Source organism: Hibiscus syriacus, unplaced genomic scaffold, assembly GCF_006381635.1.
Source record: "Hibiscus syriacus cultivar Baekdansim isolate YM2019G1 unplaced genomic scaffold, ASM638163v2 tig00000764_pilon, whole genome shotgun sequence".
Taxonomy (NCBI): Eukaryota; Viridiplantae; Streptophyta; class Magnoliopsida; order Malvales; family Malvaceae; genus Hibiscus; species Hibiscus syriacus.
Genome location: NW_024061820.1, coordinates 1,595,778 through 1,621,123, shown reverse-complemented (window position 1 = coordinate 1,621,123; position 25,346 = coordinate 1,595,778). Strand labels below are relative to the sequence as shown.

General features: G+C 34.1%; 3 pseudogenes; 1 reads left to right on the top strand and 2 right to left on the bottom strand.

Annotated features, from left to right (window-relative positions):
* The first annotated feature begins 6,123 nt into the window (after positions 1 to 6,123).
* Positions 6,124 to 9,107, top strand: LOC120216285 (annotated as a pseudogene).
* A 1,021-nt stretch (positions 9,108 to 10,128) lies between these two features.
* Positions 10,129 to 14,088, bottom strand: LOC120216260 (annotated as a pseudogene).
* Positions 14,089 to 20,786: 6,698 nt separating this feature from the next.
* Positions 20,787 to 24,976, bottom strand: LOC120216252 (annotated as a pseudogene).
* Positions 24,977 to 25,346: the final 370 nt, after the last annotated feature.

Sequence of the window (25,346 nt, the reverse complement as noted above, 5' to 3'; positions counted from 1 at the left end):
TTTTATAGGATGAAAAAATTGAGATTTCATCGTTGATTTAGGGAGATTGAGATGTTTTTTGGTGAAACGGAGGTCAAAATCACGTTAATGGAGTTGAAATGGTATGAGTTAAAAATTTTGGGCTTCATTGGTCGATGCATGTAACGACTGATGACTGTAGACACTGCAATCGACGAGTTCGTCTGTTAAGTTTTTAGCGGCAGGATACTAAAATGAAACATAAACTAAACATTAGATATTGTTTTGAAAAAACAAAAATTTAAGTACTTAAAATGATCAAAATTAATAGTTTATGTACTAAACATATAGTTTACCAAAAAATAAATATACAATATAAAGATTACGGTAGATGTTTACGTGTCTATAGTCTCTATAATTGTAATTCATCATTGAATTTATTAAGGGCCAATTTGGCATCACCTTTAAAAAGTAAATTTAAAAAAGTAGGATAGAAAAAAAACTTTTAAAAGTATTGTTTAAAAATATAATTTAAAATTTAAATGTTAGGGATTGTTGTTAAAAAGTAAGTTTAAAAAGATAAAATGTTCATTATAGACATTATATTATAAATTTAAAATATAGAATTTAAATTATATTTATACTTATTAATACTATGATATATAAAATATATCACTTAAACTATAATAAAAATAAAAGATATTTTAAAATAATTTATTAATAATATTTTTATAAATTAAAAATTTTATTAAAAAATATATATTATCAATACTTTTTAACACGTGGATATAAAATATTTTATTAATATTTCAATATATTAACCATTAATTTTATTTACTTTTAAATAATTAAAATAATTTATTAAGTAATAAATTATTTTTTAAGAATGTTGTTGAGTTAATCGATCGACGAAATAGCCAAGAGGGGGTGAATTGACAATTAAAAATTTGGTGGAAGCTTTTGCAGAAAATAGAAAATATTTGCACAACGATTTAGAATGGTTAAACTTTCTCAACCAAAGTCTACGTCCACTACCTTAGCTATCCACACTAAGGATTTTCCATAAATTCACTAATTTGACTTTCTTTTGAGGACAAAGAGTAACCTTACAACTCCATCGATAATTATTCCCCAGATTCTTGAGAATACTCTCTCCCAAATAGAACAATAAAAATTTCGTAAACTTACAGAAAAACCTCACAAGACAAGATGTTTGCACAATTATAGAACAAAGAAATAACACTCAATAATGAATACAATTGAGTACAAAATGTGTTATTAAAAGCAAAATGAATATTGAATGAAAAATAGGCTTAAAATGTTCAAACTTGATGTTTAATGCTTTCTCTTTGATTCTCTCTCAATTCTTGTTTTTGTAATTGATCAATGGCTCCTGAGCTTGTTTAAATACACCTTGTATCACTTTTGAACGTTGGGGATAATTGGTGAAGTCAATAGAGCCATTGTGGTGTTAATACTATTTAAAAAATTAGTTGGGAGCGTAGGTGTATCGATACACTATCAAAGTGTATCGATACACTCAATGTAAAATTGAAATATTTCGACCGTTGTTTGACCTGGTGTATCAATACACTCAAGAGTGTATCGGTACCCAAATTACATTCGATGTTTCTCGGAGCCAGAAGTGTATTGGTACATCAGTTGTGTATCAATACCCAAATTAAATTCGAAGTTGAGGGTGCATCGATACATCCAATAGTGTATCAGTATCTCCCTTTGTAAAAATCATTTTTGGCCCGATTATGGTTCGAAATACTTTGTAAAAATTGTTTCAAAAATATTTTAAGATTAAAACACAATTTTACACTTAAGGATTAAAATTGACATTTGAAAACTTTGAGTAATATTTTTGATATTCGAATAATTTAATCAAATATATAAATTTGAAATCGAATATAAAATCTTAAAATTCATTTAAACTTTATTTGTTATATCGAAACATCAAAATATTTTTAACATGTGTTAATATTAAATTATTAAAATAAAATGTAAATACATAATTGAGTGGAGTTCATGCATTAATAAGGGTAAAATTATAATTTTCTTCCAAACACAAAGTTGAAAATAAAAAAAAATACAAATTATAGCTTTTGCAGTTAGATTTAAACCACCGACCGTTTCTACCGTATTTTTTTTTCATTTTTATCCATTTAGTATTATTTTACAGTTAAAACGAATTTTTTAACTAAAAGTACATTTAAAAAGTCACGTTAAACGAGACCTCTCGTGATATGGTATAATTTTATTCAATTAAAATTAGTATTTATATAAATACATATAGTTAGATTTTTAGAATTTGATGTAAAATCTTTTTGTATTTTTTGTCAATGTAAAATTTTCCTTATTTATATGTAAATTTTCAAATATTTTTTATATAAATTTGTGTATTTTAGATTTTCTTCTTAATGTTCTATAATCGTTTAATCATTGTTATCAATAATATTAACCAATAATAATAAGACTGAGACTTTATGATAAAAAAAAGGTCAACATATAAGAGCTGTCAGGTGTCACAAATGATCATGACACCCGCATCAAGTGAAGTACAATAATTTGGACTACAAAATCGAACGGCTCAAATTGGTTAATGACAGCTGATCTTGTTACTTTGTGATCCCTTAATAACCTTTGGATCAAAATATTTTTTTTAAATTAATAATTGGTATCGATCTATTGACCGACTAATCCAGATCGGATACTGTAGAGACAAGAGCGACCCTCTCAGTCCAGTTTGCTCCATTCGCAAATGTCAATATTCGAACCCCTAACTTTACTTAAGGTACCTAATACCTCATTCCACTAAATAAAAAAAAAACTTTTTTATTTACGTTAAATCTAATACTAATTGCGTCACAAAATGAATTTGTTTAATATGTTTCCACATTCAAATCATTGACTCAATTTTAGATATAATTTTAAATAAAAAATTAAGGGGGATAAAGGGTTAAGCGAGCCAATTAGCAGGTGTTTAATTGGTTGTGCAGGTGAGTTTACTGGGATCATGTGCCATCATGTTAGCCATGATTATTTAAACTAGAGATGAACCACGAAATTAAGAAAATTAAAAAATTAATATGAATCGAGTAAAACGGTTTGATTCGATTTGGTTCGGTTTGACATAATACAGTTTGGTTTAAAGTCTTAATTATTTTGATTCGGTTTGAGTTTTCTATATAGAACCCATTTGTTCCATATTGAATCGAATAGGCAATTTTTTTTAAAAAAATTATAATTTCAAGTAATTTTTTCATTGAAAAACCGAAAAACCAAACCGAACCGAAAAAACCGGTTTCGGTTTTTTCGGTTTTTTAACCATTCGATTATGGTTTTGGTTTAAATTTTAAAAAACCGTTTATTTCGGTTCGATTCAATTTTTAATAAAAAATCGAACCGAACCAAACCAAACCGAATACACCCCTAATTCAAACCCTTGCTTTCTTCCCATCTCATTCAATAAATTATTCCTCACTTTTGCCCCTCAGCGTCACACAAAATATATTCTCTTGCTATGAAAATGGAAACAATTGAGTTCTCTGATTATCAAAAATTATAAAATGATCTATTAACTATAGAATATTATTTAATTGAATCTATCGATTATTAAAAGTTTTCAAATTGTCACCTTACTATTCATTATGTTCTAAACTTATCTTTTATACATTAAAAGATTGATGACAGTTTGAGCTAGATATTAATCTACTATATGAGATATAATAATCGTTTGAGATTCTTAGATCAACATAGCTCGGACAGTATATTAACATCCAGCTCAGACGGTTATCAAATTTTTAACAGAAAATAACAAATTTGGAACATAATAGTTAAGGGACTCAACAAAATAACATTTTGTAGTTAGGAGATCATTTTTTAACGGTCGATAGTTAGAGGACTCAATAAAATAATATCTTATAATTAGGATACCATTTTATTTTTTTTCAACTTGATTTTAAAAAAGTTGACGACTTGCAACAATTTTATCAGAAATAATTTTAGTTGTCGTTGAATTTAGTATTTACTATAGCATCCATTATATTTTCTATAAATATATATTTTGAGATCAAAGATTTAAAAGTCTTATTATATGACGCAGATACATGAATATGTTAATAATTTATTAAATATATAATTATAAAACATTTCAGATGTAATTATGATACATAAAAATACATAAATACGATAAAATTTAATGAATTACTGAAATTAAAATAAACTTTTGATAACCGGGTAATTGCATAGATTATGAATTGATTTTATCCGAAAAGGTTGGATTTTTTTAAAAAAAAATTGAATTCAAGTCGGGTCAGATTTTTTAAGAGAGTGAGATCGGGTCGGTTGGAGGGTGAAAAACTCTCCGAACCGACATGACCCAAAGATAATAATGTATTTTTTTAAAATTATTATTATTTTTAACTACTTCTTTATTTTATAAAGGTCGGGTCAATTTTATATCTTAAAAAATTGAGTCGGAGTCAGATTCAGGTAGATGATATATATTTTCGGATCATATGAAGAACATATAATTTTCAAACTAGATTCCAGCTAAGATGAAAGATATATATTTCGGATCTAGTCGACCAAAACCCATATCCAACCTGCACGCTACCGTCCATTATGACATATATGGGCGTTAAATCAAGGAATTGGGTATCAAAAAAGTCAATCCATTAAAGAAAGCTTAAGGAATGAGGAAGCAAGTGGGAAGTTTGCTCTACCAAGTACAAGTAACATATGCACTGCATGAGGCAAAAATAAATTTGATAATGATAATGTCACATTATTGTTCAAAAATAAAGAAAATAAATAAATAAATAAAACCATTACGTTTATTATTATTTCAATTGGTATCTACTAATAATAATATGTCACATTATTGTTCAAAAATAAAGAAAATAAATAAATAAAATCATTATGTTTATTATTATTTCAATTTTTATGGATAATTTTAATTTTATTACCTAAGGTACATAATTCCGCTATATAAAAAACTCATCAATGGGATAATGGACAATCTACTTACAACAAAATTTAATGGTCAACACCCCAACGATTACAAATGTAAATATTGAGACTGACTAATCTATTTATATTCTTTCCTCTTAATTGAATACCTACAATCTCCTTAATTAAACTCAGAATTTCTTTCTCACTTCTTGTACTTCCTCGGTATAATCTTCTATTTCTTTCCTCCCTTAGGGAATAGATTAAAGCGCACCACGCAAGTTTCAAGGTAGTAGTGAGTAAGGACTTATCTTTCCAAGTACCATTGGCCCAATCTATCATGCTCACCCATAGTAAAATATGAGTGCTTAAGCCAGAGAGATTCGGAAATAACCTTCCATAAGGAAACTGTTAGATAACACTCACTAAACAGATGGTCCCTAGTCTCCGTAGTTTCATTGTAGATTATGCATGAACCAATGGTAACAATTCCCATTCTTTGGAGCCTCTCCATAGTTGGGAGTCTATCCAGAAGTAACATCTATGTAATCATGCTATGTTTGGGGACGTGTAGAGGAAACCATATCAATTTGTACCATGAGACTTTTCTTCTTTTACCCGTAGTTCTTTCCAAAAATCTTTTATCTTCGTAGCTCATGTGGATAAAACAGAGATTGCAACGCCATATACTAATAATAATATGTCACACTATTGTTCAAAAATAAAGAAAATAAATAAAACCATTATGTTTATTATGATTGCATTGAAATTTATAAAAAAAAGTATTATTATACTTTTTAATTAAAAAAAGATGATCACTTATAGTTATAGGAATCTTCCTAACATATTTTAGTGGAACTTCCAATTTATTTATTTAATTCTATGGGTGGAAAGAGATTGGTGTCACTTCCTGTTTGGAAGGACGGAAAAGTCGTTCAATGGCCCAGAAAAAAAAGTTCCCAACAAGTGGGTATCTTTGTACATAAACAACATAGTTAGTCATCTAATTATTTGAGGACTATTGTTTCGATCATCAAACTATATATTTTTTTTCAAAATCATACTTAATATTATGTTTTGATTTTATTTCTATCACGTGCGGTTAAAAAATTAACAGAACTACTAACATGACATTTTTCAATGATAATATACGTACAAAATACACATATGCAAAACTTATGTATAAAACACCTACCTCTCTTTCTCTTTCCTTAGCCTTTTGTTTTTCTCTTCTTTACTCTTCATGCAGCCTACAAAATGGGAAACCTTTGCACCTGCTTTGCTCGTAAAACGGTAGCGAAACGGCCCGTCGCGAAACGGTTGCAGCACCAGCAAAACGGAGCCAATTCCAGCAACCGGTGGGCCAGGGTCCGATCGTCGAGGAAGGACAAGCTCGATGACGCTGTGGTTCAAGAGCAGGCTTTGGCAGCTGCGATCTTGTTCAGGCAGCAAAACGGCGGAGCTTCATTGCCGTTCGATAGGGCGGCTTCGTTAAGGTACCTGAATTCTGGTGCCGGGTCTAAGAAAGCGGGTCAGTTGCCTCGGAGCTCCAGTTCTAGAGCGAGGTCCCTTACTGACCCGCTTTTGCAACCTCATCAGCTTGTTAATCAGGTTAGTCATTAGTGTTAACTTTTTCAATTCTGCAATTTATTGGGTCGAGTGCTTTTTTGGTTGGCGCAGGTCATTATTGTGGGCGTTGGGTTTTAATCATCTAACTTTATTTTGTGGGTTACTATATTAATTTTGATGTTGTATGACTTTAAATTTTGGAATCACGAGAGAAATGAAGATAATGAATCAAAATTTTTATTGGTTACTTGTGGTTTTTTATTCTTTGCAATCTGGGTGTTAATTTTGACGCTAAATGTTGGATATTGGAGTTCTGGGAAACAGGGTTTTAAATAGCCTTCCCGACCTTGATAGCGCTGCAAAATAGCGGTAACGCTGCCTTCCGATATATCCGCAATCACGGTAAACGAGACATGATCAAAAATGCAACCGCGATTTGAATTCCTGCTGGGAAATGAATTTGCTATTTAAGAAGTTGATTTAATTATGGAATTTAGCTGGATAAGATAAAGATATGTCAAATTTCTGGCCAAATTCTTTATGGCCTACTAGAAATTCTATCAATCTGTTAATGGTTTGTCTATAAGGCTGCATGTTTACAGGTCTTGTTTAATTTTCTGTTCTTTGTTACCATTTCATGTCAATTTGTAAATTCTATCATAAGTAACTTTGCTTGTTAGGTGTACTTTAATCCTTCCCAATGTCGATTATGATCTTTCTTTCTTTTTCACAGGACAAGCTCGATAATTTGGAAACAAATCATTTTGTCCTTGTCCATGGGGGAGGCTTCGGTGCTTGGTGTTGGTATAAAACGATTGCACTCTTAGTGGAAGGTGGTTTCAAAGCTACTGCAGTTGATCTAACGGGTTCCGGCATTCATTCGTTCGACACTAATGGCATCACCAGTCTCTCACAATATGCGAAGCCACTAACTGATTTTCTTGAAAATCTTTGTGAAGGCGAGAAGGTTCTTCTCTTTTTTTCTTTCCTTGTTTAGTTCCAGTACATATGCTCCTTTCAGCTTGCTTCTTCTGGTTGGAAGAAACTTTTTCTAATGGAGATGGATGGACATTAGATTTCAATCTTGTTAATCAATTCAACGTAGTCCTGCTCGATACCCTGGAAGCATATAAAATAGTTAATATAACCCTTTATGGGGTATATTAAATTTTACTTTATAACGGCACTTGTATCTCTGCTAATCAAGCTTTGCAAAACATTTTTTACAATTTTTCATCCTCGCTGTTACTGGAAGTTTGATATAGTTAAGAGTGTGGTAAAAAAGCCTCATTGTTGATAGCCTTGAAAACTATGCAGGTGATCTTGGTCGGGCACGATTTTGGTGGTGCAGCATATCGCATGCAATGGAGCTGTTTCCTTTTAAATTGCAAAGGTTTTTATGGCTGCTGCAATGCTGATAGATGGACAAAGTACTCTTGATATGTTTGCTTTCAGGTTTGCATTGGTTGAATCATTATTTTAGTTTCCGAAAATTGACGTGTGCTAATGATGTTGGACTTGAAATGTTCATTTCCATTGATCTGTTTTAAGTTCTGTAGTTTCACTTTTGCCGGAAATTATTGATTTGCCCGAATCTTTGGCATCAACATCTTGTTTCCCAATACGCGTCTGCCCTGAGTCTTTAAACTGTAATCTTGTGAAGGAAGTGAAGCTAACCTTACCTCTCAAACAAGTGTGAGAACGGCAGGAACATTGAATATATTAAGACATCCATATTCCTATATAGTACTTGTTAACTATGTTGCTCTTAACTTTTCATTTTTCTTTAAATACCCGTATCTGACATCCATGTCTGATGCATTTTATACATAAGCATGGGGATATGGCCCTTAAAATATAGTTAAAAAAAATTAAAAACTGAACGTACCTGGGTTGAACATATATCTGTATAGCTTGTTAGTACTTTCCATGAACAATTAATCTAACAATCACAACTTTATGACTTTATGTAACTAGTGCTTAAACTGTTGCAGGCAGGTTCCAATGATCTAATGCGACAGGCTCAGTATTTGTGTATGCTAATGGAAATGACCATCCTCCAACTGCTATAGATCTAGACAAGTCTTTATTGCGGGATTTGTTATTCAACCAAAGTCCTTCCAAGGTACAGCTGAACTCGGGATTAACGATTTCATATGTAAATTGCAATGCGCACGCATTATGCAATTAGTAGCTTGACATCTCTTTCTAAGACTGTCAAAATCTTTTAATCGATTAATTTTGTCTTCTGACTCTTATTGTTCAGATTAGACTTTCTCTTGTGTCTGTAATCGTGTGCCATCGCAATTGCTGATTTTATTCCTTTTTTCTGGACCAGGATGTAGCATTAGCATCTGTGTCAATGAGGCCAATCCCTTTTGCACCAGTTTTGGAGAAGCTTTCACTTTCTGACATGAAATGGATCCGTGAGGCGTTTTTACATAGAAACCACCGAAGATAATGCCATACCAACGGTGCTTCAAGAGAGCATGATTAACTCAAGCCCACCAGAAAAAGTATTCCGTCTAAAAGGGGCTGACCACTCGCCATTTTTCTCAAAGCCTCAAGCCTTGCAGAAACTATTTGTAGAGATCTCAAAACTCCCTCCACCTTGAGAGAATCTAATTTTGAATATTCATGGGAGTCCCCCCCACTTGGGGCTTCATTTGATGAGGTACAGGGAAACCATTCTCTGAAATTTTAGTGAACATGCCATGCCCATGCCCATACCCATACCTTAAAAGACTGTCTTTAGTGCTCGAGCTCGAGCGCTAGATGGCCTAGAAATCTTGCATTAGAGCGCGAAATATGTTGATATCATTTTCGTCAATCCCTTTTTGTTTCCGGTTTTAGTTCATGAGATATTCATCTTTATGCTAGTGAAAGATAAACACTTCAGGATTGAACATTAGGCAGTATCAGCCTTTTTTTATCACAAGGCTTGGTGCATACAAGGATGCTTGTTTTCTCCGTCTTAACAGATTTCTCATGTAAACATGATGCATCTAAGCTAAAGCTTTTGCTGAAATATAGTCACTGAAGGACGACAAATAATGCTACAAAGTTCAGTAGAACATGCTCGTTCTATTGAACATACATAACAACTCCTCGAGTACCATATCATTTGGTCAAGGATAAGCAAACAAGACATCATCTAAATATACACCATCTAAATTTCTGTTATGGTTTAAATACAATAACTTTTTGTTGACGGAAGTTGCATAAAATGTGAAAATATCATGATTGATTTAGTCGTTACGTTTTGGGTTGGGGACTTGTACAATTAACTCATCATTAAAATGAACTCAACCTTAGTATTTCCGTATTGGGTTTCCAAAATGAACTCATCAATATAACATCTGTATGATCTCTCAGAGAGGTGTTACAGAGGCAATACGACTTGAGAAAATCTACACGTAGAATTATGTGAGTGACAAGTCACAATGCAAAACTTAAACTAATTGTGAATAATTATTTAAATACCAACTAAATCTAGAATTTTATAAAAAGTATTAGGTATTGCATCATAGAAAAACTCAAAGAATGGCCCGGATTTCATATCAGATCAATCATTTTACAGATTTAGTCAGATGGATCTTTTTTACATTGAAACCAGAAGCCATTACAGTTCCAAGCTTTTACCTCCACTATTTGCACCATTTACACATAAACAAAGTGGAACAGGGGATGCACATGACAATAATTACACCTATAAAGGAAGGATTTCTTTGTCGAATATCACTTACCAGTGTCGGTTCCGGCATACACATTTCACTGCCTCTTTGCTAATGTCTTCCTCATTCCCTTGTATATCTTTCCGAACCACATTAGGTTCATAACTGATAGGACCACCGGCACAATGATGATTAATACTCGTCCGTAGGTGTTCATCTGCTTAACCTGATCGTAGTGCAAGTAGATGTGGTAAAATAGATGCACAAACAGGATTATTCTTGCAACCTGCCAAAAACATCAAAGTTCAACAGCACTGTGAGGTATGGCATTAAAGCTCAGGTTCAAACCCTTGCAGCCAAACTCCGAAATGGTTTGGGTCAAAAAGCAGTAAACCAACTTCACTCACCAGCCAAGTTACAAATATTACGACTCCATTAATCAAGTAAGCTTTGGATCTCTTCATTCCAGCTGTGTCAAGATACCTATACGAACCCAGGTGTCCTCAATATGAACTAAATTGCATTTATGAATGAGGAGGAATAATATACGTTAAGTCTTTACCATCTCAAGTTGATCCCAGGGGTTAGTCTCGGAAATGAGTACCATGAACGTATAAAGCTGACCTCCCCTGTAGAGTATGCTACAGCTGCTACCGACAGAAGATGGTGAAGGACCTGAAATAAAAGATTTTAGGTTGATTTACATCACGATAAGATAGATCAACACTCACCAAGGCCTCTATAGAAGAAGAGAGTAGGTAAAGATGATAATCAAACAATAAAAAGCTTACATACTCCACTCCACCCAGAAAAGGGTAAAACCAAATGATCATCCCAAGGTCAACCAGAAAGTAGCCAACAGATACCTGTCAGAAAAAGGAGAAGTTTCAGCAAAATGAACTTACTGCAATATCACTCCCTCTTGTAAGTATATAGGCAACAATTAGCTTCAGGTGATGTCAAAAACTGACTTTGATTGACATATTAAATAAATTTGTCTAACATTGGTATGCAATTTCATGGTTTTTTGCATGTTTATGTGTTCATTCATTGATATTTAATCACTCTGCAATAAAAAGAGGGTAAATACTAGAAAATATCAACTTCTTTCCAAGTTTCTTATGTAAGTCCCTATCCTTGTTTATTTCCCGGCTAAGAGCTCAATTGGGTGGAATATCTATAAAGGGTTAATGAGAGATTTGAGACATATTTTAACATTTTTGCCTATTGAAATGAAGTAAAGAAAATGCTTACTCCAACCAAGTCCTAAAAGAAGCACGTTCTAGATATTGCATCCTCTTCTAGATATATGGATGAGAAAGAGCTACACCCAAGTTTTTATGGGATTAGGTTATCCTAGTCCTGACAGAAAGTACTGGAAAACGTGAGTAAGAGCTATCACCCAAGTTTTCATGGGATTTAGTTAACCTAATAATGACAATCAAGATACTAGGCCAAAAGACTTAATTGGTAGATATGCTCCTCAGGTTTGATTGTTTCAACTAGAAATGCTCCCCAGGTTTGATTGTTTCAACTAGAAATGCTCCAAGCATAATGACCTGGACTATTTGCTCCTTAACACTGACTGCAAGGCACTTTAAGACACATCATAGACAAACTACTGATCAGGCTTCTAGTGAGACAGTTCTTCTTGACCTAACCCTGCACCAGATATCAACTATCAGACAGTATAATGGATACATGGCCACGAGCATGTAATGGTGATACTCATTCTGATGATAAATCTTCACACTGAAGGTAAATCGTGAAGGCATGTTACTAAAGGTGAGGCAGAACGACTTCTTAGTAATATCAAATACACTAACAAGCATAAAAGAACATAGAAGATAAAAAATAATCTCAATCCAAAAGTTTCGTCCAAGCGTAAAAACCAAAGGGTATCCTCACCCCCAATGTGAATGTAGACAGTGCAGAACTTTGGAAAGTAACCAGGTCAGCATATTGGTAGTCAGAATAGAGATCTGACCAAAACACAAAGTATAAGGACATACTTGCTATGAAAATGGCATGAAAGGTCGATATGGATCTGCATAAGCATCTAGATATTAATTCTGTATCAATAAGAGTAAATGGTAAGAACACATCCATGTTAACTAGAGGATATAACTCACCGGTTGCTCCACTCAATCTGCTGATTTTGATAGACTGGGGTAGCTCTTAAAGTAAACATTGCAAACAATTGTGTAAGATCATAGACCTGGAAAAGGGTAATGATCAAAATTTCGGAGAAAGAAAAAGGGAATGATACTAAAAGAAATAAAAAAGAATGGAAAGAAGAAATGAGAGAAATATCAATAAGAACTAAAAAGAAAGAAGAGCTATATGAAAAATAACCACAAGTAAATGAAAAAGTATAATAAAGCTATAGTCATATAGAATAATCATTCTCAACTGAATTGTTTTCAAACTGATTAAATCAATCATAAGATCGATTAAGAAAATACCATCATGCAAGCACAAATCCCACAAATAACTGATGTATATGGGATGATGGAATCAGATAGTAAATATTCCTTTACGAACAGCTCAGCCTGATCCTGGTAAGATTTTATCTCCATAGATTCCTTTCAGAAGCAAATATAGAAGCAAATTCCTCAATCAATCACTCTAAAAAGATGAACTTTCTGTTATGTCTTCTATTCTGTATTCTTATCCTCCGTGATGATTAAGATCTAAAACAATATTAAGAAAAAATGAATATCATAAAAGAAATAAAAAAGGAAAAATATAATATATAATTTGCTTTAATTTGAACAATAATGCACTTGACATTTCAAATACAGTATGCACCACTTTGCATTCTCCTCTAAGATGTATTAAAGACAATCAAAGAAACATATTACTATCTCAAATGACTTTCTAACTTTTCTTTTTCCCATATCAATAAAAGACGATGAGAGATAAGGACAAGGGCATGATGGCTATGATGTGAAAATGTGGACACCATGTACTCAGAAGAGAGTTAGCAGTTTGGAAACTAATTTACGATGGGCATATCTTCAAGTTCACCAATCAAGCAACAGTAATCTAAGTTAAGGGCTGCATTGAAGTAAAAGCAATCTTGAGTGCACGCAAGAAAATTTTGCAACAAGGAATTACTTCAAAGCCCAGGGCATATTAAAGTATTAAGCACCAAGACATCAAATTCAAGTACCATATACAATTAATTCATATCAACAAAGAATGCATGTTTCATCCCCAGCAATGCTAGTTTATATATATGATTCAGAAGAGCGGAAAAAAACAGAGCCAAAGGACCAAACTTTCCCATTGATCTTTTTGCAGCCGTAAGATACGATTACTCCACTAAAGCATCAGCAAACTGAAGAATTTTTAATTTATTCTACAAGCTGATACGAGATTGAGGTGACGGAGGAAGATGGTGATTCGCACGGAGGTAATAAGAGCCGATTATGGATGACGGCCGGCTGTGCAAGCCAGCAGTCAAACTTAGTCAAGACACCTTCTCGATACTAAAACTCTGCGAGAAAAGGAAAAAAAAAACACCTTTCAAACGCTTAAACCTCCACCATCGGCCTTTTTCCTCTCAGCACCTCCGTGCCAACCGTCATCCTCCTCCATCAAATAATCTTTTAAGCTACTTAAAAAGTAAACAAGCAAACAAAACATTACCACTGATCTAAGGCAGCTGATTCAATCATCCAGCAAGCCAGAAAAGAGGAAACAAGAGAAATGCATTCAACATGAACATCAAAGCAGAGAGATAGCAAATTATAACATCAAATGAACAACTAAAAACAAATTAAAAGCCAAAAAAAGAGTTTCCAAACCAAACAATTTAACAATCAAAACGAAGGAGAGGAGTACCGGAATCAAACACAACAAATCAGCGGGAATTGCGGGAAATATCGGGATTTAGTTACCCGAGAAAGAGTACGAAATAGACTGCTAGATTCCTTGCTTGATTTCCTTCCTTTATCATAATATTAAAATGATTTGTGGCTTGGTCTGTTCGTTTTTGTCATTTTGGGGCAATCACCTTTGGTTTCGTGAAGACAAACTTTTCCTTCGAAGATAAGGCCTGGGGTCTATTTCCCAATTATTTTTCATTTTTCTTATATTTTTAAGGATTTTATGAGGACTATAAATAAATTATTGGATGTTTATTCAATTTTATTTTAATGATTTAGTCTTTTATTTTCAATTTAAGAAATTAAGTCTAATTATTGGTTTATATTATATTTAGGTCCCTTATAAGTGTCAAACTAGAATACAATTAAATTTTAATAATTTATTTATATACACGTGTAAAATTATACATTTTTTAACAAATAAAATTATAAAATTAATAATAAATAAATTTTAAAATATATTAAATTATAGCAGCATTTTCTTTTGTTAGCACGGTATTACCGTGATGTCATAATTACATCGTAGGTGGGATCGGACACCAAGCAGAAGCAATGAACTGCACCACACTGGAAACCAACTCCTCCACCCCAATATTCGGCGCCGTCGTGTCAACCACCATCCTTGGCACATTTACGACGTCGTATTCCGAGCATCCGTCGTACGCTTTAATCAGCTCCTGAAGCTCCCCCCAAGAGGCAGGCTTGTGCCAGTTCTTTTCCCTCCCTTCAAGCCTCTCCCTCCACATGGCCTCGTCCGATGGCCGGCACTCCACGATCACGAGTCGAGCACCGACCGTCGCAGTCAAGTCAAGCAGACGGTCGAGATGGGCTCTGCGAGAGAGAGGAGAGTCGATGATGACGCTGAGGCCGAGGCGGAGCTGAGTCGTGGCGACTCGCCAGATAGCTTCGTAGGAGAGGTCGTTGAGTCCCGCCGCCGGTTTCTGGTGTTGGTGGAGAGGGAAAGTGGAGTCGCGGATGTCGTCTTTGTCGATGAGGGGGAATTTGAGGGGCGGAGGCTAAGGCATGGGCTAAAGTGGATTTGCCGGTGCCTGGATGCCCTTTCATTGCTATTATCAATTGCTTCTTCCTTATTTTCTCTTCTGCTTCCTTAGACATTTGTCTCGGCCACTGTTGGGATAAATTTCTGTTCTTTTCGTTATATGACAAATCCTCATAAACGACGCAAGGTTTCACTTTCATCATACTCAGCCCAAACCCAGTCTAAGATTTCTTTTATCCGTTTGGTTGACTCATGGTTTTCAGAACCGGATCGATAGTGAACCGGTCATGCTATTAGTTTATTGGTTCAACCGATTGAATCGGTCGAAAGAACCAGAAGACATCATAATTATTTAAAAAATTAAATAAAAATACTAAAAATATTATTAAAAAATAATTTTGTATATCACATGTCAATATTCAAAGCTAGTCATAACATATATGTGTTAAAAACCATAAAATCAAGTGAAACAAAATGATTCAAATTAACTACAATATAATATTTAAGATAAAATATATTAAATAATAAATATAATTATATAACTATAATTAAACAATAAATTTGGGGCTAAAAAATCATAACAAAATGATATTGTTTAATTTAATTTAAAAAAAAAACAATCTCACATGGCTAAGAAACATAGAAGAAAATCTCAAAAGTCTAAAGATTAAAAATATGAAAACAAAACAATCTCACATGGCTAACAAACATAGAAGAACATCCCAACTAACTTCTATAAATAATTGAGGTAATTTGACATTCAAAATCATGGAGCCTTTTGGTGAGCATAGAGTGAACTATCCTTTCACTTCAATCAAGCTCAAATTTTAGGCTTCAATCGAGCTTCTAATTTTTTTTTTTGAGTTCAAGCCTTTTCGAGTTCAAGTTTCAATATTATATTTCGAGTTCGAGTTGAACTTGATAATTTTTAATTCGTGAGTTTGAGTCGAGTTGAGCTTACTTTTAAAGTTTGAGTCGAGCTCAGCAATACTTGAGTTCGACTTGGCTCGTTTAACAAACGACGTCGTTTGGTTTAATTAAAAAAAAAAAAACAAAATTGACGGTTTTTCCCAGTTTTTTTCCGGTTTTCAACCGGTCCGGTTCAAACGGTTCTGGTCGGTTCACTAATAGCGGTTCAACCGGTTTAGTTTGAACCGGACTAGGCAACGGTTCCCGGTTGAACCGGCCGGTCCAGCCCAGTTTTCAAAACAATGGTTGACTTTTAACTAATATAGAAATTATTGATATTGTTTTATTAAGTATTTTAATTATTAAAAAGTTATAAAATGATATTTTAAATATAAAATGTTATTTTATTAAGTATTCGACTATTAAAAGTTATAAAATGATTATTCGATTATTCATTATGTTCTAAAGTCGTCATTTTTCATTAAAAATTGACGGTTGTTTATACCGGACGTTACATGATGACTGAGATATAATAGTCGTTTAAGATTTCAAGATTAGATTTTATCATATCACAATCAACATATTATCATTCAGCTCATAATATCGTCAATTTTTTAACGAAAAAAAAGAATTTGGAATATAATTAATGGTCATGTGACTATTTTATAGCTTTTAATAGTCAAATACTCAACAAAATAACACTATATGGTTATAAAATCATATGTAACTTTTAATGGTCGAGGACTTAATAAATAATATCTCATAATCGATGAACCATTTGTGTACTTTACCCTTAACTAATTAGGTGAGTTAAAAAATTGTTAAATTTGTGGAATAAATATGTGATGAATTTATTATAGATGTGTGCTATGAATTTATAAGTATAGAATTAATAAAAACAAAATTAATGAAGAGAATATCACACATAGGCAACCAATTTTAATATGATTTAATTTTATCTGTCGTTACGAATAAGAAAATTAATAATTTATTATAAAATAAAAATATTGAAAAGTATAAATATAATATTTCTTTTATCTTAAATTTTTTATATCTATATTAGCTCACATCACTCCCTTAATAGGAGATGGTAATGGAATGGTTTGGATTGGATTGGATTTTTGATCAATCAACTTAATTCGAAAAATATATATCCTTCCTCTGAACTCAACCCAACTCGAAAATATATATTTTCTACCCGACTCTGATCGGCTTAAATTGTTAAAGTATTTTTGAAGTATAAATCTAATCTGACCCGATCCTAACCAATCCGATATAAAAAAAATACTTAATTAAAGAAAATAATATTTTTTAAGTAAATTATATTATTATCCTTAATCAGGTCCATTTGGAGTTTTTTGCCCTCCACCCATACCCAACCCAACCCGACCTCACCTCACTCTCTTAAAAAATCCGATCCAATAATACCCGAACTCCATTTTTTTTTTTAAATATGACCTTATCGAATCGAGTTAGATCGAAATCAATCGATTTCGAGTTAAATTGCCATCCCTACTCCTAACCTACAAAACTCATATTTATAACTCTTCCTTTCTTTCATGTAATTAGGCCAAAAAAAATACTCTTAGGGGTGTTTGGATCAAGGAATGTGGGATTCCCATAAGAATGAAATTCACATTCCCATGTTTGGTTGGCCGAGAATCTCATTCCCGATAATGTTTTATTACCAATAGTATATTTTTTTGGGTATATTACCGGGAATGTCATTACCTCTATTTCCTTAGGTATTGTTGGATTATTGGCGTTTTGGACTAAAATGCCCTTAATTTTTAAAAAAAAAATATATATATTTCTTTTGTCATTGAATAATAAAAATTCTATGAAGGTTAAATTATAAATTTATCCTTAAACTATTTTAGATTTACAAAAAAAATTTATAATTAAAATTTTATATGAAGTTCAGGAGTTAAAATAAAATTTTACTCTTTCATTAAATCTTTTTATATTTTTAATTTTTAAAAAATATATATATAAATATTTTATGAATTTAAATTTTTTAAAGAAAATATATAAATATTTTCCAACTTGTTAAAAAAAACAAATATATAATAAAGACAATTTGGTCAAATATACATTCCAATAATCTTTTATTCTTTTAACCAAATACGGTAATCTTACATTTCTGTTAAACCAACTAAATACAAAATACAACATTCTCAGTAATCTTATTCCCTGGTAATCTTACATTTCCACTGGTAATCTTACATTCCGTGAACCAAACGTACCATAGTAGTGAAGGACCTGAGTTTTGAAAGAGCTGGGTTTATAACTCGATCTGCATTAGCAATGCTCATAACTAAGGCAGAACACAAGTCACCAATAATCAGCACAAGAATAAGTTCCATTCACAAAATGATGGAATCTCTCACCACAATTTCCCTTCCTGTAACCTTGGAAATGAACTTTGTAGCAGTGTGACAATCCCCACACTCTCAAGTTCTTTGTTTTTCGAATTGAGCTCTCGTGCCCCGACTTTATCAACCCGAAAACGATGGCCAGCTTCTCACTGTGTGCATACAACATCATCTCCCTTGTCTCCTTCACATCATGCAATGCAAAGCTTAAATCCGGTACATACCCTTGTCTAATCCTCTCCATAAGTTTGCCCAACTCCAAATACATTAGTTCCGTTTCGGGGTTCAATCGATCCTCAGACACGAACGTATAGATATAGCCCTTAATCTCTATACTAGTCCGACCAACTATTTTCTTCACACCTCTGCTTTTCATTAAGTTTCTAATCTTATAAGCTTCTTTTCTTTTTCCCAATGATGCATATATGTTGGACAAGAGAACATATCTTCCTGGATTTTTCAGCATCCAAATCGAGTAATTATCCGGCTGCGACTTCCGCCAGTTCTACATTTGAATGAATTCTACAAGCTCCAAGCAGTGCACCCCAGACACCGGCATCTGGTTTCACAGGCATCCTTTCGATGAACTCCAAGGCTTGGTTCAACTGCCCAGCTCTGCCCAAAAGATCAATCATACATGCATAGTGTTCGGATTTTGGTTTTACCCCAAAATCTCTTTCCATTGAATTAAAGCACTCCCATCTTTCTGTGATTAAACCGGCATGGCTACACGCCAACAATATCGATACGAATGCAATATGGTCTGGTTCACTAAGGCCATCATCTGATCAAAGAGACGAAGTGCTTCCCTACCGTAGACGTGCACACCATACCCTGATATCATAGTGCTCCAAGAGATGATATTTCTTTCTTTCATCTTATCAAAAGCTTTTCTAGCATACGCTAAGCTAGTGCACGAAGGTCAAGGACCGTAGACGTGCACACCATACCCTGATATCCAAGTGATTCATGTAAAGGTCAAGGACCGTAGTATCTAGCGCTAACCGACTTTCCGGGAGACAACGAATAATAACAACACGAAGGGCTCGTGCACGGTGCGAAGAAGCTAGTATCAAACAAGATTGAATCACTGCAAGAACGACGACAGAATTGGGAAAGATACACTGCAATCTCATTTCATTGAAGAGATGCAAAGCATCAAGAGGCAGTCAGCCGAGCGTATGCATCGATCATCAATGCCCAGCAAACCAAATCCTTGTATGCAAACCCATCAAACAAGGTTCTAGCAAGGTCAATTCTTCCACATCTACCAAACATGAGCATGGAGGCATTTCGCACGGAGTGATCGTTATCAAGTTCATTATCCACAATGACTCAATCATACGACGAGCCACTTCCTCGCTCCGAAAACATGCCGTAGCATTTAAAACGGAAGCTCTGTTGAGTTTGATTCCCAAATCCAGCATCCTGGTAAACAGCAACAACCCTTGGTCATGAAATCCGCATTGCGAGCACGCACCAATCATCGCGCTCCACGACACCATACTTCTCTGAGGCATTTTATCTAACACACATTTGGAAAAACCAAAAAGGCAGCATTTAGCATAAAGGAAAAAAGAGAATTAGCAACGAAGACCTCAGAGGAATAGCCGTAAACAAACGCATGCGCGTGAAGCTGAGAACCCGAATCGAGATTGCGGAGGGAAGTGCAGGCTTTGAGAAGAAAAGGGAAGGTGAAGTTATCAGGCGCGATGGGAAGATATTGCATACGGGTATAAAGAAGTAACGAGCGATGGTTGTAGGCATTGTCGACGAGGCCGCGCAGCATGATATTCCAAAGGAAGGCGTCGCTAAAGAAGGCGGCGTCGCGGTGGGAAAAGAACGTGTAGGCGAAGGAGATTGAGCCGAGTGAAGCGTGAAGCGGTGGAGATCGAGGTGGATGACGGTTCTGAGGACGGAGGCATGAAGGGTTTTCAGAGACTTCAGGGTGCTGCATTTCTTGATCAAGGAGACGAATGTGTGTTCCAATTTGCTTGAAGTCTTCAGCTTGAACTACTGCATGCTGCTTTTGATGAAGGCTGTTTGCTTGTTACCGTCTTTAGCCCCTTCAAACTTCTGTTCTCTGTTGTTTATCTCACAAATTTATTTTCCAACAAGGTCCGTCCTAGAATTAAGCCGAATTCCATCCTACAAGAACTCGAAATGATAACAAATATTTTGATATAGAAAAGAGTAACTTTAGTTTATAAATTTGATCATTTTTTTCAACTTGATTTTTTATTTCCTCTGTCCATGGTCAATTTTAAATTTGATATTTTTTCTCCATCTTTATTCTTTTTGGTGACAACTGACAAGGACCTTTGATATTGTACTAAATTAGAGTACATGAACTAAGTTCTGAATTTCAGTAAAGTATAGGGATCAAAACCTTTGACCTTTATTTATTGTAATGGAGAAAAAGAATAATTGACCTGAAAATCTAACCTGGTGGCAAAAATTATTTTCCATACACTTGAATACAATTGTTTAGGGAGAGTAGTCCAGTCCAGTCCAGCCAGCAGTATGCATTTTCTTTTCTTAATTTACATTACATACTCCTATCTCCTTTCCTTTCCTTTCAATAACGTACGCAAGGCTATACAAATCAATCTTAGGCTAAAGTGTTACTAAACAACCGATGATGTAAAGAACAAAGAATCAATGATCAATGCTCATTGCTATCCCCTCTCAGGGGCTTTGAGGGAGCACCCCGTCTACATTTAACATCTTTATTCGTCCACCACATCCCGACTCCAACTTGAATTTCTCATGGAGAATATCCTACTTTGATCGATCCCGCTTCCCCTAAACCCTGTTATCTTTGATGACATCATAGGCATTACAAGAACCGCAGATGCATTGATGGAATCTTCTCCGAAGCCTAGTGAGAGTGCACATGTCTGCAAAAATGGATTTACCGATATCAATGTCCGCAGTAATTTAGTGTTACAATGGTTTCGTTGAATTACAATTCTCCGAATCCGATTTGCTGTACCTTTGCCTTGGCAAGAATATCTGTGACCTTCATCATCGTTCTTTGCGAAAGTGATTTCATCTCTTTATTTTCCCAATCTTCGGATGCCAAGATAAACCTGCGAGGAAAAATGAGAACAGCCGGTCAAGTATAGTTAAACAACCATGCAAGTACAGGAAGGCACTTATAGTTTCAATGATGGTGAACAAAAAAAAAAATTTATTTGTGCCGAACATTTCATCAGCTCTTGTTTATTACAACCCATGACCGACATAAGTTATTGACACCAAGAAATGTCTTTTACCTATCTGTTTCAGCGCTGGAAGACATAACAGAATTCAGATGTGAATTATCCTTTACTTCACCACCTAAGAGGGGGAAAATAGAAGTCAGAATAAGCTCACACCTTTTAAATCTATATAAAGAGGGCTCATCAGGTGCCAATAAAGAAATGCCTATGAACACAGAGATCATTCCTAGTATGAACATAGTTGTTCTAAGTGTGTCGAACACCTGTTCCATGAAAAACTAAACATTTGAGGTAATCTAATTTCATTATCCAGAAGGTACGGGCTAAGTAGAGTTGAAGAATACTGGCTTGTTCAGACTAGCTACATGAAAAATGGAAAAGGCCATCAATTTTCACTTTAGCTCTTTTTACTGAATGACAAGTACTTATTTGAAAGCAAATATCACATAAGGTTGTTCTGCAAACAATAGCTGCAAAAAGAAACTGCATTAAAAATAAATAAATAAGTCCAGCAAAATGATGTTACCTCACTGGATGTATATTACACTGAAAACTAATTAATACAGGAAGGGAGGTGATTTGAACTAAGAAGTAAGAATCTAGACCTAATATACATTTTAAGGTGTGAGTGAGAGAGAGAGAAGAGAAGAAGAACCTGGTATTCCTGGAAATATATAAATCCTGTACAAATGGAGAAGAAAGTCCAAGCAATTTGAAACATGGGAACTATAAGGATTGCATCAAAGAGAGACAACCCTTCGTTCAGCCTTGTCATCTATAGTAAGAAAGCTTAGTATAAATCTCCTAAAACCACTCTTCATGGCAGAAGCATAAAATATAAATTCTGCCACGATTCTTACCCAAAATCCAGCTGTACTCAGAAATAAAAGAATCATGGAGTATGTGAACCAGCCGTGCAACTGATAACCATCGGACATTGCCAGCCTTAGAAGGTTAGAGCTGGATAATATGAAATTCAGAATTAGATATCACAATGCAAATTTTTACTTAAAAGATAAATGACGTCTAAACAGCCAACTTACAGAGATTTTGCAAATAACACTGAGCATGATCCTACAGCTCCTGAAACTACAGCATATGAAAAAGGAAGCAGCATGTTCCAAAAAGGTCTAAGCTCGTGTCCAGAAAATGCAAGGAGAATTTCTCCCCTCCTGAATGTTTGCATATTGAGGCATGTTAATCACTTAAAAAAATGTCAATAAAAACATTAACATCACTAAAACAGCTGACTCACAAATCTCACCTGTAGATATAGTGATGAAATGCAACAACTAAGATCAGAATCAGACAGTATAGAAGGAATGTCATATTGCTGTATTTCTCTGCCAATTGTTCCGGAGTATAAACTGAAAAGGAAACAGAAACCGTCCATGCATTTTGTTTTAGAACCAGTGAAATCAAAGCTTAGTCTCCATGCCTGCATGTAGACAAGCTTCTTTCTCTCTCTCTCTCTCTCTCTTAATGGTTATAAATAAACATACAAGTAATATAGGTAGGTAGGTAGATAGATAGAGGGACCCAACACATTTATATTCATGTATTGTTGTATGCCTTCCTTTTCCCCTTGTCATCAACTGACTGATGGTCAGGAGAAAGGGATGCAACCAGGATTCGAAAACTAATCCAATCATGTCTAAAAATCAAGTGAGATCAGATACCAGGAGACTGATGGTTGCCGAAGGCGACAAGAAAAAAATTTCCAAGAACTATAAATGTTGTGCCTGCTAGTACCCTGGAAGTAACAACAATGTCAATGGGACAGAGTTAGAAACAATATTCCAGGAAATAAAATTGACTCATTTCTAGTTATCAAACTTTAACTCTTGTCTCAGAGTAAAACATACTTTACAGTAACCATTTTGTTTAGCACGAAGTAAGCAAATGCAATGTTGGATACAAACTGAACAGATCCCAAGGCTGCAAGAAGTGACTGCAGAGGAAGAAATAAGGAAAATGTGAGAAAGAAAATGAAACAAGCAGAATTACAACAACACAAAGCCTTGTACAATGGTAATAACAAAAAAAAGTCAAACCCAAGCCTCTTTTACCAACAAACAAATGACCATGTTATTTTGCAGTGTCCCAAACAATCAATTATTCACAATAGTAAGTAAACAATTAATGATTGTCCAGCTTTCTAAAGCTACTTACAACTAACAAACGGTTAAGGATAAAACTTTACATCAAGCCCACAATATTTAAGGTAAAGATATTCAAAACTTCCTTATGGAGGAAACTTTCTATGTAATTTAGTTGAAATTGAGCCTATTCAGACCAGAAGGTTGGGGGTACTAACCTGAGCAGCATAACCAAAGGAAATGAAGTTTAGGCAATTTCCAAGAATGAAAATTAGAATGCCTAAAAATGAAGATTTACATTTTAACATTAGTTCACTCCACATAGCATAAATAAAAACCCATTTATTAAATTCAGTACCAACTCTCCATGTTTAGAAGTATATGATAGGTTTCAATGGGACCTTTCCGGCCATTCCTTCCCCATCCATTGTGGAATATCTTTCTCTCTGTAAATTTAAGTAAGACCCAATTGAAGAAGCAAATTAATACTAAGATAGAAACTCAAAGCTGTTACATTATACTTGGAATGGACAAATTAATCAACAATGAGGTATGGAAACCAAAGGACATTTATTTCCAAATTTGATGATGTTTCAACTTTCACCGTATGCTAGGAAAAAGAAGCAGAAAATTATTAATTTGGATGTAAAGACTAAAGATTGACTAATCCACCAGATCAATGGAATTCAGACGTAATCTAAAAATGAAAGCAAGAGTTTTACAATGCTCAGAAATAATCTAGTGTTGCTGAATGCTAACGCAGCAACACAATCATGTCTAGGAGTACATCAGTTGGGGATACTGAACAGGAATATAAATTTAGCAACTACCGTTACCTCATTATGACCTAATTTAAGAAGGTTTGTCCCAAAGTTTATGGCAATACTGCCAAACAGGTTGATGAATGCTCCAATGACCCAATCTCCCATGGTTTAGAAATTCGATTCCCCTCTAAGAAAAACTGAAAAAGCCAACATCCAGCAGAGAACTTTAGCAGAGCTACAGTAGATAGACATTGACAATAAATGCAGCATCAATTGTTCAACCCATACGAAAAAGAAGAAACATAAAAGGTGGAAAAAAGAATCATACACTAGCATCAGCGTAGATAAAGAGAAACGAAGCGCGGGATCAAGCCTATGAACACAAGATCTGATCCGATCTAATCGAAGTTCAATCGGTTCCAGAATCTACAAGCGACGGATTCAATGGTGGGCGGCAATCTTGTTGTTGTTTGTTGATAAAACGTAACACCGAAACAAAAAACAACTTTACCTAACAGAGAATGAGAACCAGATGAACAATTGCAATTGCAGTTGTTTCTGGAGGGGCAGTGGATCTAAAATCGAAGAATCGAAAGCTTTCTTTTCCCTTTAAAATTAAGAAAGAAAAATAAAATAAAAAAAGAAGTGATTTTTGTTTATAATTTTGTGTGAAAATCCATGAGAGTCTAGGGAGGGGATGTCTCAGGAAAGGCGGGTTAATATACGGTTAATATACAGCATTATCGGATACATTAAAATGTATTTAATAAATTCGGTTTAACGGTACCTATTATGTTGACAACTAATAATGTTTTAGATAGAAAATATGAAAAACTATTAAAAAATTTGGTAACGGGTAAACTTTGGTTATCGGTAAGTATCTATCCTTTTTATAAAAGTGTCCATACTTTTAACATATCAA